We start from the raw sequence: 12,093 nt of genomic DNA on the forward strand, positions 1-12,093 counted from the left end.
AAATCTAGTCCTTTGCTGAAAAAGAAATTATCTGAATATTTCACGCTGGAAGGCAGCACTATCTCACTTTCCACCCTTTATCCTTTTGATCAGGGGTCCTCAATTACCTTCCTGGATGGCTGCCCTGGCTGCAGGTAGTGATGTGCTGCTCAATACTGCTGGGTCGACACCTTATTAAGCTTTCAAAACACTGATGTTTGAAATGCCGGTTTGAGGCTTGTTTCAAATGTGTCCGTCACGTGATTTTTGAGGCATGCTAACGCCATGATGTCAAGGAGATCTGCACAGTCAGAAGCTGATTTAGTCAGCCAGTCCACTGCCGGTTTCCTTTGGCTCAAAGTGTAAAAGCAGCAACCCTTCTCCATCAGCACAGTGTTCTGACACGAGTTTGAATCCTATGGTTCCTGTAGGTGGGATTCATGCATGGAGTACAGTCAAAGCAAAAATAAGGACATTTTAAAAAACAGTTATTTAGTACCTTTCTGTAAGCTAACAACAAATATTCACATGGTACACCTCATTCCTTGGTATGGAGTCTTGTCCACATAGAATATTCCAACAAATTGATGAGCACATTTGGTGTAAGGCAGCATGCATCGTAACAGTCCAGTCTATTACGTTAGAGTTTACAAAGCCGACGTTGTCATCGCAACAGTATATATGCAAGACACTGTTCATTAAACCTATTTAGTATTCAGTGATTTTCAGATTTGTAACTGATATTTAGATTTCCAAAATTCAATGTGAGTAAAATCGATTGTTGCATAACTAATTACAACTGTCTTCAAGGCAGAATCAGTGCAATCAACAGTGCCTTCTGCAATTTAAGGAGAGTCTAAGATCTTCTGTGTTAATGAGATAAAGAAAAAGTTGAAAAGAAATTTTGTGAATTCCTACCGTGGTGGTGGACATAAAGATCACTCAAGTACAGACAAGACGGAGCAGCTAGATAAGCACATCTGGAGCCAAACTTTTAAATAAGCACCTGGCTTTCTCTGCAACATGTGTCTCTTGTGAACGCATCTTGTCAAACTGATCCAGTAAATAAGTTGTGTGAACTGCAGCACAGCAGAATAAATCATTGATGTTAATAGAATTGTAGAAAGACTAAGCTTTTCTCGATTCCCTATTCGTAAACCATCTTCCAGTCACTGACACATTTAACATTCTCTTCTCCTTACCTGTTGTGTTGCCCAATGCGTCAACACTGAGTGTCATTCAAGGTTTTACCATCCTTCCTTTCATATACATAAATATAAATATACATACATTTCCTCTACATATGTGTTCAATAATAATAATAGTAATATGGCAGTAATGAAAAAAGCACAAGATGGGAATATTTATGAGAAGAGACGGCATCAGGATGTGGAGGTGTCTTGTCTGCTGCTCTCAGTTACACTGGAAAGCATTACACTGGGGGCAAATGCAATTGAGAATTCTGACAACATACAGAATACCGAACAGACAGAATCTCAATAAACCAAGATTCTCGTGAGTGGTAGTGAATGATATATGGCACTGAGGAATTATAATGCATAATAGCTTTGACTTCCTAAAACAGATACTGTAAACATAGGCATTTCAGTAAGTAATTTAGGAGGCATGTGTATGGATTTCCATATCGATTTAAGAACTAAGTAAGCCATCTGGCAGACTGGCAGAATGCAAAGAAGAGCTTTAGTATTATGGCTCATGACATCTCTCTCACCGTAATACTCTCTTCTCATAAATATCCCTTATATCATTAATTTATCTACTATATACTGTATATATATATACAGTGATCCCTCGCTATATCGTGCTTCGACTTTCGCGGCTTCACTCTATCGCGGATTTTAAATGTAAGCATAACTAAATATTTATCACAGATTTTTCGCTGGTTCGCGGCTTTCTGCAGACAATGGGTCTTTTAATTTATGGTACATGCTTCCTCAGTTTGTTTGCCCAGTTGATTTCATACAAGGGATGTTATTGGCAGATGGCTGAGAAGCTACCCAATCAGAGCACGTATTACATATTAAATAAAACTCCTCAATGATATACGATATGCTTCCTGCGCGGTGCTTCGCACATTTCAAAGCTGTAACAGCCCGTATTGATTTTTGATTGTTTGCTTTTCTCTGTGTTTGACGGAGGGGGTGTGAGCAGAGGGACTGTTTGCACAGAGACTGTTTGCTTAGAAGATACGGACGCTCCTCTAAAAAATGCTGAAAAGACTACCTTCACATTGATCCCTTCATTGCGGCGGCTTTATCGCGGTGCTTCGTTTACTTAAAAGCCCAACAGCCCTATTGATTTTTGTTTACTTTTCTCTCTCTCTGATATTCTCTGCTCCTGACGGCGCTCCTTTGAAGAGGAAGATATGTTTGCATTCTTTTAATTGTGAGAAAGAACTGTAATCTCTGTCTTGTCATGGAGCACAGTTTAAACTTTTGACTAAAGGGTGTTATTTCATGTCTAGAGGGCTCTAATAATGTTAAAAAACGTATTTAGAAAATCGTAAACAGGTTTTCTATGCTCTAACTGCGAAAATATTTATAAATAAAGATTTATAAATAAAGAATCCTACTTCGTGGAAATTCATTTATCTGTCTGGAGCGGATTAACCACGATAAGCAAGGGTTTACTGTATAACTCTGCAGAGAATATTTATAATAAGTGTGGGGGAGTTTCTAAGGGCTTAAAATATATAAAAATAACTGTACAAACATATGGTTTCTACTTTTTTTCACCTATCGCGGGGGGTTCTGGAACGCAAACCCCGCGATCGAGGAGGGATTACTGTATATATATTGTGGTAGATAAGGGGCGCTCTTACTCCCTTGAACCCCTGTCCACGACTCCAGACACCAGATAAAAGTCCAAATGTTGACTTTATTTAATCGCCACAGTGCACAAAGCACTCTCTCCACCACAATACTCATATAATCAATCACAAATAAACACAATAATACAATCCTCCAGCTCCCAGATGCGTTGCCACCCTTCCACCCAGCTCAGCTCACCGTCTGGGAGCTCCCACAGTCTCCTGACCAGGAAGTGTTCCTAATCCCCAGTCCATGTGATTCTCAATCACTTCTGGGTCAGGTAAAAGTTATTTTCTTCAACCCGGAAGCCTGTCGCTCTTCCTATGACGAACTTCCGGGTCATAGGGCACGAAGAAATCTTCGGTCCTCCCTGCAGCTCCCTCTTGTGGCCCCCATGGCATCCAGCAGGGCTGTGCATAAAAACTCCATTGTCCATGATGCCCTGCTGGTCTTCTGGGGACCTCCATGCTGCAAGGAGGGCTCCACCTGGCGGCTTGGGGGTATTGGCCAGGATAAACGGCCGGCCATCCTCCACAATACAGTCAACCCTCGTTTATCGCGGTTAATCCGTTCCAGACTCTGCCGTGATAAATGAATTTCCGCGAAGTAGAAACCATATGTTTGTATGGTTATTTTTATATATTTTAAGCCCTTATAAACTCTCCCACACTGTTAACATTATTAGAGCCCTCTAGACATGAAATAACACCCTTTAGTCAAACTTTTAAACTGTGCTTCATTACAAGACAGAGATGGCAGTTCTTTTTCACAATTTAAAAGAATGCAAACATATCTTATCTTCAAAGGAGCACCGTCAAGAGCAGATAATGTCAGAGAGAGCCCTCGCTAAGAAAAGCAAACAATCAAAAAATCAATACGTACTTTTAAGTCTACAGAAGCACCGCGATAAAGCGGCATTTTGTAGAGGAGCGTCCTATCTTCTAGCCAAACAGCCACTGTGTAAACAGCACCCTCTTCTCACACCCCCTCTCCAGGCAGAGAGAAGCAAACAAAACAAGCGCCACGCGGGAAGCATATCTTTTAGCATTGAGGAGTTTTAGTTAATATGTAGTACATGCTCTGATTGGGTAGCTTCTAAGCCATCCGCCAATAACTGTATGAAATCAACAGGGCAATCAAACTGAGGAAGCATGTAACCTAAATTAAAAGACCCATTGTCCGCAGAAAGCGGCGAACCAGCGAAAAATCCATGATATATATTTAGATGTGCTTACATTTAAAATCCGCGATAGAGTGAAGCCGAAAGTCGGCGATATAGCGAGGGATTACTGTATATATATATATATATATATATATATATATATATACTCTCTTGTCAATACAACCAATTTAACGTACAAATGTCAAAAAATATACAGTATATACATCCGCTAAGAACAGTAGTGGTTCAGTTGTGTGTTAGCGATTTGACAAGTAGCATGGGTGGCACAATGGTAGGTTTGCCATTTCACAATAAGGAGGCCATGGTTTTGCATCACGAATTTTCTGTGTGTAAAATATTGTAAAAAGATTTTTTTTTTCATTTAACAAAAAATTCCATCGTAGACCGAGAGCTATATGGAATTGGGCCACCATAGGTGGCCAGGGGGCACACACCCCTAGTAAATATGTATCAAAAATAAATGTACATCTTCTTTCATCTTGTGTATAACAAAACAAAACATTTGACTAATGATTTCAGTTGTTGCTATAGGTAATGATTGTGAGGTTTAGGGGTTTAAATTATTCAATATTAAATTAATCAGGATGAATGTTTTATTACTATGATCGTTAAAAGAAGGAGAGAGTGCACGTTGTGTTGTGTTAGTGTTTTGTGTTAGTGACTGGAATTGTGCTTCTGTAACTGGAAGATTGGTTAGGAAATTTTTTTATTATACTGTGCTGCAACTAAGACGACTTTATACTGATCACATATCCAGACCTTGAAGAGTGTGTTCACCAGGGAAAGATTTTGTTGGTAAAGTCACATGCGTTTTTGAAAACAGGTCAAGGATGTGTTTATCCTGTTGCTCTTTGTTGACGCAGCACTTGCTTGGATCTTTAATGCTGACCTCTGTAGTAATCGCTGAGTTCTCTTTTCACCAGAAAGGTGTCTACAGTGATATCTATGGGGCTGTTTCTGTTTGAATGACAGTTTTAATTAGTTGTGCAGCACATTCTTTTATTCACATTACACTTTACATCAGTCAATTTCAACTACAGAATGTAAATCACTTAATATTTACAATGCTTACCTTGTTGTGCCCCATGTGTGTTTGTGAGGCAGTGTGCTGCTGACTGATCTGTGCCTGGTCTCTCAGTCTCTCTGACATTCTCCAGATTGACACCATTGAATTTTGGGTCCAGCAGTGCGAATTCAACCTGATTTGCCACATTGAGTTTGTAATCATCCTTTTCAATGGTGGGATTCATAGACTTCAAGAGGAAATTATTAGAAAATATCAAACAAGAACAAAAATGGTAAAAAAAGAAAACAGTATTAATGAAAATTATAATAAAATTGAGTTAGAAAAAGAGGTAAACAAACTCCCCTATGGTGTTTGATCATGACCAAAAATCTGGCCCTACACATGTTCTTTTTGAGGATCAATAATCATTACAGCTCTGCAGACTGGGAGGGTAGGGGAAGAACAAATATTGCAAGCCCAAAATAAATTAAAAAACATGCATGAAAAATGACAGTTCTGTAGTTAGGATCGGATTGTAGCATTGACCATCAGCTAACCGGCCTACTATCAATTGTATAGTTGTCACTTCTGTATTTGGTGCTGAATAACGCATTGATCAATAAAATGGTGCTGAAAGTTCAAGCAAAACTACATAAAAAATGAATTAAAAGGTTTTTTCCGAAATTTAAGGAATGAGAATAATGGAATTGTCAGTGACAAGCCAGTAGTAATTTACCTGTAGTTGAATCCTGAAAAAAATAGCCTCAGTTGGTTAAACGAAAGGGAAAGATCAGACAGGAATAAGGAATGTATGAGACAAGAAAATAATTTTAATAGAAAGAATAGAAGACAGAAAGTAAAAAACAGCTAACTCTAAAGAAAAGTGGGAACAGTTCCAAAACATGCAGAGATAGGTATTAGGATTAGCATAAAGTTTGTGAGCAAAGAGGCGCAGTTGGTAGTCAAAGATAAACATAACATGCTATTAAATTTGTTTTTTAGTGGTTGATCAGATGTAATGTTATTAAAGTTGTTTTTGTTAATGATGAGAGGAAAAGTCACACTGCCAGACTGAAGATGTTAGTAAGGGCCTAGTAGTGTATACAAGGCCACCACTGCCTTTAAGGATATAAAAAGCAGAAAACATTAATGCAGGCATGATGACAATCGAGAGGGCAGCAAGACACATTATGCCTTAAGAACTAATCACAGTTGGAAACAGCAGAAGAATGAATAAGTGGAGAAAGAAAATCTGGAACCTACTAACTGAGTGGAAAAGAGATGGGGGGTTGGCACCAATATGAAGAGCCTCATTGTGAAAGATGAAAGTATGTTTATTCTAAGATGGACATGGGGTATAGTAAATAAAGGTACCTAAATTAGGAAAATGTAATTTTAATTTCAAAGAAATAAAGGGAGAGTTGTAAAGGGATGTGAAATAGACCATGTTAAATTCAGTGAGAAAGGGGCTGAAATGGTAATTTAACCAGCACCTGAGTGGCTGAACAGTAAATGTACAGTGATATAGTTCTAAATCAGGCAAGAGCACCCATCAATTGACTTACCACAAATCAAGTAGAATGTATGGTTTTTTACCACTCTTAGGAAAGGAAGAGAGAGGATATGTAACTCTTGATCCATATTTTATGAGGAAAAGTAATGGCATAGCACTAACAAAATTAAAGCAAAGGAACATTCATTTTGATAACTGACAATCTAGAGTGAAAAAACAAAGGGAGAAAGGAGAAACATACCTTAAAACTTTTAAAAACCTGTTAGTAAGTGGAGGCAACAATGTCTTCAAAAAAATATGATATTCTATTGCCCAGATATTCAATTGAAATAGTCAGCAAACTGGACTGTGGAGAAACTGTGGAATGAAAGAGTGTAATTAAAAGATAAATAGATTTAAACCTGTCAATTTTATAGCCAACTCAGAAGAACTGAACAAACCATGTGAGGAAGATTTTAGGGGATGTTGCCAAGAATAGTAAGAAATCATTTGTATATAGAGAAATTTAGTGATTGAGCCAAATATGCAAGAAGAAGTCATATTTCATGAAGGGAATTCCAGATCGCAGACTTGCCATTTTCTTATGAAGTAGAACATTAGAACAATCTAGACAAGAATAGGCCATTCAGCCCAAAAAAAGCTTGCCAGTTCTATCCACTTATTTCTTCCAAAAAACATCAAGTTGAGTTTTGAAAGTCCCTAAAGTCTTACCGTCTACCACACTAATTGGTAGCTTATTCCAAGTGTCAATCATTCTTTGTGTGCTGTACTAATTCCCTTCATAATTTTAAACACTTTAATCATGTCGCCTCTTAATGTGCTTTTGCTCAAACTGTATAGACTCAGGTTGTTTAATCTTTCCTCATAATTCAACCCCTGCAGCCCTGGAATCAGCCTATTCGCTCTTCTCTGGACCTTTTCTAGTGCTGCTATGTCCTTTTTGTAACCTGGAGACCAAAATTGTACACAGTACTCCAGCTGAGGCCTCACCAGTGCATTATAAAGCTTGAGCATAACCTCCTTTGACTTATAACCTAGCATTCTGTTTGCCTTCTTAATGGCTTTTGAACACTGTCGGGAAGTCAATAAAATAGAGTCCACTATGACACCTACTGTAAATCCTTCTCACAAGGTGTACTCTCGATTTTCCGACCACCCTTTGTGTATTCAAACATTTTTACTTCCTATGTGCAATACTTTACATTTACTGACATTAAATTTCATCTGCCACAAATCTGCCCAAGCCTATATGCTAGCCAAGTCCTTCTGTAATGATATAACAGATATCAAATTATCTGCTAATCCACCTATCTTGGTATTATCTGCAAACTTAATCAGCTTGTTACTTATATTCATATCTAAATCATTTATATATATTAAAAATAGCAGCAGCTGTAGCACTGACCCCTGTGGAACACCACTCTTAACATCAGCCGGTTCTGAGGTTCCTCGAACCATAAACCTCTGCTTCCTGTGTCTGAGTCAATTCTGCACCCATCTAAAAACATCACCCAGAACTCCTACTTCTTTTAGTTTCATGTCCAACCTCTTATGTCACACCTTATCAAATGCTTTCTGAAAGTCAAGATAAATAATATCATAAGCTCCACTTTGATCATATCCTTTAGTTGCCTCCTTATAGAATTCCAGCATGTAAGTAAAACATGACCCCCCTCTTCTGAACCCATGCTGACTGTTCCAAATAAATCCTGTCCTTGTCAGGTGTTGCTCAATCTTATCCTTAATAATTCCTTACATTAATTTTCCTGTGATGCATGTTAAGCTTACTGGGCCTATAGTTGCTTTGATCTGTTCTGTTACCCTTTTTATATAATGGGATGATATTTGCCATTTTCCAGTCCTTCTTTCTGAATTTCTCCAGTGCGCTGTGACTTCCTAAAAATATGTGTCAAGGGGTTATATATGTATTCACTAGCCTCCTTAAGAACTCTAGGATAAATATTACGTGTTTTTTGTGATTTGTTTGATTTTATCCTATTTAATCTGAGCAGCAGTTCTCCCTTTACAATTTCCAAATCCCTAAGCACCTCCTTAGTAGTTCCGTTTACCTCTGTGAGGTTATCCACTTGCTCACTTGTGAAGACCTCAGAAAAATGTAAGTTTGGGTCATCCACTATTTCATTGTCTGTAACTTTTAATTCCCGTTTACTATTTCTGATGCACTTCATCTCCTCATTGACTTTTACTACTAAAATACTGAAAGAATCTGTCAGGGTCTACTTTCACCTTATCTGCTATATTCCTCTCCAACAGTCTTTTAATCTCCTATCTGCTATATTCCTCTCCAACTGTCTTTTAGCCTCAAGTGGCAGAAGACACAGCAAAGGACCTAAAAGCTAACGAGTCAAAGGATAAATACATGACAAAGACAATAACTGCATCCAACTACAAGTAAAAGTGTTTATTTGAACTTGGAATAATGCCACACAAGTCTGCACAGCATCATTTATCATTTTTAAAGGTTTGTTATTGTAAAACTGTTTTTCAGAGCAACAATAAAGCAGACCTAAGAAGCCAGTAAATAGCCAGCTATGGACCAGCTTTTTCATGTGTGATTAACAGGGTCATGGCTGTGTTATGTAAATTTCTATCTTTTACAGAAATTTAACTAATTTGTAGACAAAAAACCTTGCTTCACTACATAAAAATTTAGGCCTTTTTCACCTGGGTTTGAGCAAGGGAGAGTGGACTGTGCTGTCATGCGAAGTGTAAATGAAATAGCCTGTAAAATCAAAATTCACAAAACCTCTAAACAAAAAACAAAGAACTTTTCTCATCTGAAGCTTATCCCAGCAAGCATAGAATACAAGGCAGGAACAAGCTGCTGGACAAGGTGCCAGTCCATCACAGGGGAACACGCCCACACACAATTCTGGAACAAAGATGAGTTAAACTTCCAACAATTATACTAATTCAATGCACACTTATGATTGAACAGGCTGGCCATTTCTCATGAAGGGAAGGGAAGGGAAGTGAGCAATGTAGAGATAAATATGTAGCTTAGTCTAGAGTAAAACCTGTAGAAAAACCAAATGTTTAAGCTGAGTGATTCAACAATTGAATATAATCAATCATGTTTAAGTCAAAAACAAAATTACAGTAAACAATTCAAGTGAGCTATACACTGAAAAATAGCTAGGCTGTCTTATAAGGAATTCATAATGGTGTTTGCATAAATGTCCAAATTAATATTGTTGGCTTTCAGAAGCATTAACTAATACAGTGCCAAACTCCTCTGAAATTAAAACTATGTGACATGCATATTACTTTCCACTAAGAAAGGAGATACTGTCTCTGTCTTAGTAATAGGATACTTCAACGCAAAATTACAGATAACAAAGAAATGGTCATAGGAAAACATGCACTCAGATAAATTAATGATAATGGAGAAGTCTTTTTTGAATTCTGTAGAATCCATGGCATGGCTATAGTGGTAGTCTTTTCCCACATAAAATGATCCACAAAATGACCTGGGGCCTCATGCATAACGCCGTCCATAGAATTCACACTAAAACATGGCGTACAAACAAAAGCAGAAATGTTTGTACGTATCAAAAAAAACCCAGATGAATAAATCTGTGCGTTCACCTACTTCCACGTTCATTCACTACATAAATTCCGGTCAGTGTGAAAAGTAACACACATGCACGTGCCTGCTGCCCCACCCCAACTCCTCCCAGAATTATGCCTCTTTGAATATGCAAATCAATATAAATAGCCCTTAAGCTCAGTGTTCTGTAAAAAGACAATGGCAAAAGCACGGGGGAAAATAGAAGAATTTCAGCGAATACCAAGTGGAGGCAAGTATAAACATACTATTTTTTGGTTTAAACAGTGGTATAAACAACAAAAGGAAGTTGATCGAGTGACATTGAGTGCCGGAGAAACTCGAAAGCTCAAGTTCACAAAGTTGCACAGTGCCCGAAATAAAAAAGAAGCTGTCAGATATGAAAGTTTCCGTGAAAAGGCGAGTTGTAGCCCACTGTCTAAGTGTCATATGGAAGGTTATTAGGGTACAGAGAAAAGACAAAAAATAGGGACATAGTAGGAAAAAAGCATTACTTGTCAACTTTAATCTCGAAATTTCCACTGTAATCACGTAGTTTATTTTGTCATTAAAGTAGAACATCATACACTTCATCGTAAAATCGTTTAATTTACTAGTTTCTCAAATCCCATCGTAACTAAAGTGGCACGTTAAATGCTTTGTTTTGTATACGTTCTTTTATGTGCTCTATGTGTGAATCACTACGTGCTTCTTAAACTGGCTTTCTCTTCCTCCGACAGGACACATGCATCCATTACATTTGTGATATTACAGATCTCTGATCACTTAAATGCTGAGATGTATACTTGATATCATTTTCATGATGATAGAAGTTAAAGCATGATATTAAACATAGGAACACGGTGGCACAGTGATTGTGACGAACTGGCTCCCGGACCAGAGATTGTTCTTGCCTCCAGCAAGATGCTTGCTGTGCCGTGTGGGACCTTCAATGAAATAATTTATTGCAGCAGTACTGTCTCTCTCAAACGTACTAACCACCAATTCCTGTCCTTCCTTTTCTTTCTCCACGTACCCAATCGCCACACAATCAGCTCTGTAATTGATGTAAAGCCAACTGTAAGCTTAGAATGCCGATTACTGAAGACTTTTAAAGAACAATGACATATCTTCGTAGTACATTTTTAATTATTCAATCCATCTATCCATCCAGTATCACGCCAGTCCCAGCAAGAATACAGCACGAGGCAGGAACAATCCGTGAATTGAGTGCCATGTCATTGCTAGTGCTGCGACACAGTGTTCTCACTTGTTTAATTATTAACAATATAGATTATTTAAATAATGTTAACATTTTATCTGTATAATGTAATAAACATACTTTGCTGCCTTTCATCTTAAAATGATATAATTTCCCTCATAATATAAGAAACCACACTGGAACAAAAGCACTGCTTTGACGCTGGGTACTGTGCTGCCAGTTTGCAAAACTGAGCAGAGAACTTGCATACGCCAGGGTTTTAGCTACTGTGAAAATGTGCGTGGCTTTGCGCCAAGTTTAGATTTTATACATCACGATGTGAGCGTGGAAATGGGAGGACGCAACATTTTTGTGCGAACGTACCGTTGATACATGAAGCCCCTGGTGTTCGCAGGACAAATTCAAAGAAAAACAGACTGATCACCAGAGGCAGACTTAGGAGGGAAGAGGCCACTGGGCTTGAACCATTGTTCGAGCCAATCTATTCCAAGGGAACAATGGAAAAACAAGTGTTTACTGTCAGAACATTAGCAATCATCTAAACTTGAACAGGCACTATAGAAGAGCAGAAAGAGGTGTAAGAGTATGCAATAGGTGTATGGATAACCACAAAAAACACCTACATCAGCAAAAATAGTGAATTATAGAGCAAGAGAGAGAGATAATGCCAGTGATCGCCAAAGTGTTGTTCACAACAGCTAAAATAACACAAAAAACACTTTTACAGTTATGGCGGATGTCGACTTGGGCTATTGCTGTTACAATAAAAGTAGACTCTCTTTGCTTGGGGG

At 38.1% G+C, this 12,093-nt stretch overlaps 2 long non-coding RNA genes across 3 annotated transcripts in view; one reads left to right on the plus strand and one right to left on the minus strand.

Moving 5' to 3' along the window:
- The window catches only part of LOC120525786, a 314,026-nt gene that overhangs the window by 107,494 nt on the left and 194,439 nt on the right, over positions 1 to 12,093 (plus strand). The window lies entirely within an intron of this gene.
- LOC120525787 overlaps positions 1 to 12,093 on the minus strand; it is an 86,034-nt gene that overhangs the window by 12,851 nt on the left and 61,090 nt on the right. Inside the window, exons 2-3 of the long non-coding RNA XR_005633019.1 lie at positions 6,754 to 6,869; positions 5,066 to 5,246 (exon numbers count right to left, since the gene is read on the minus strand). This is a non-coding gene — a long non-coding RNA (uncharacterized LOC120525787). The remainder of the gene's footprint in view (positions 1 to 5,065; positions 5,247 to 6,753; positions 6,870 to 12,093) is intronic.

The sequence above is a fragment of the Polypterus senegalus genome, chromosome 3 (genome assembly GCF_016835505.1).
Source record: "Polypterus senegalus isolate Bchr_013 chromosome 3, ASM1683550v1, whole genome shotgun sequence".
Classification (NCBI taxonomy): domain Eukaryota; kingdom Metazoa; phylum Chordata; class Cladistia; order Polypteriformes; family Polypteridae; genus Polypterus; species Polypterus senegalus.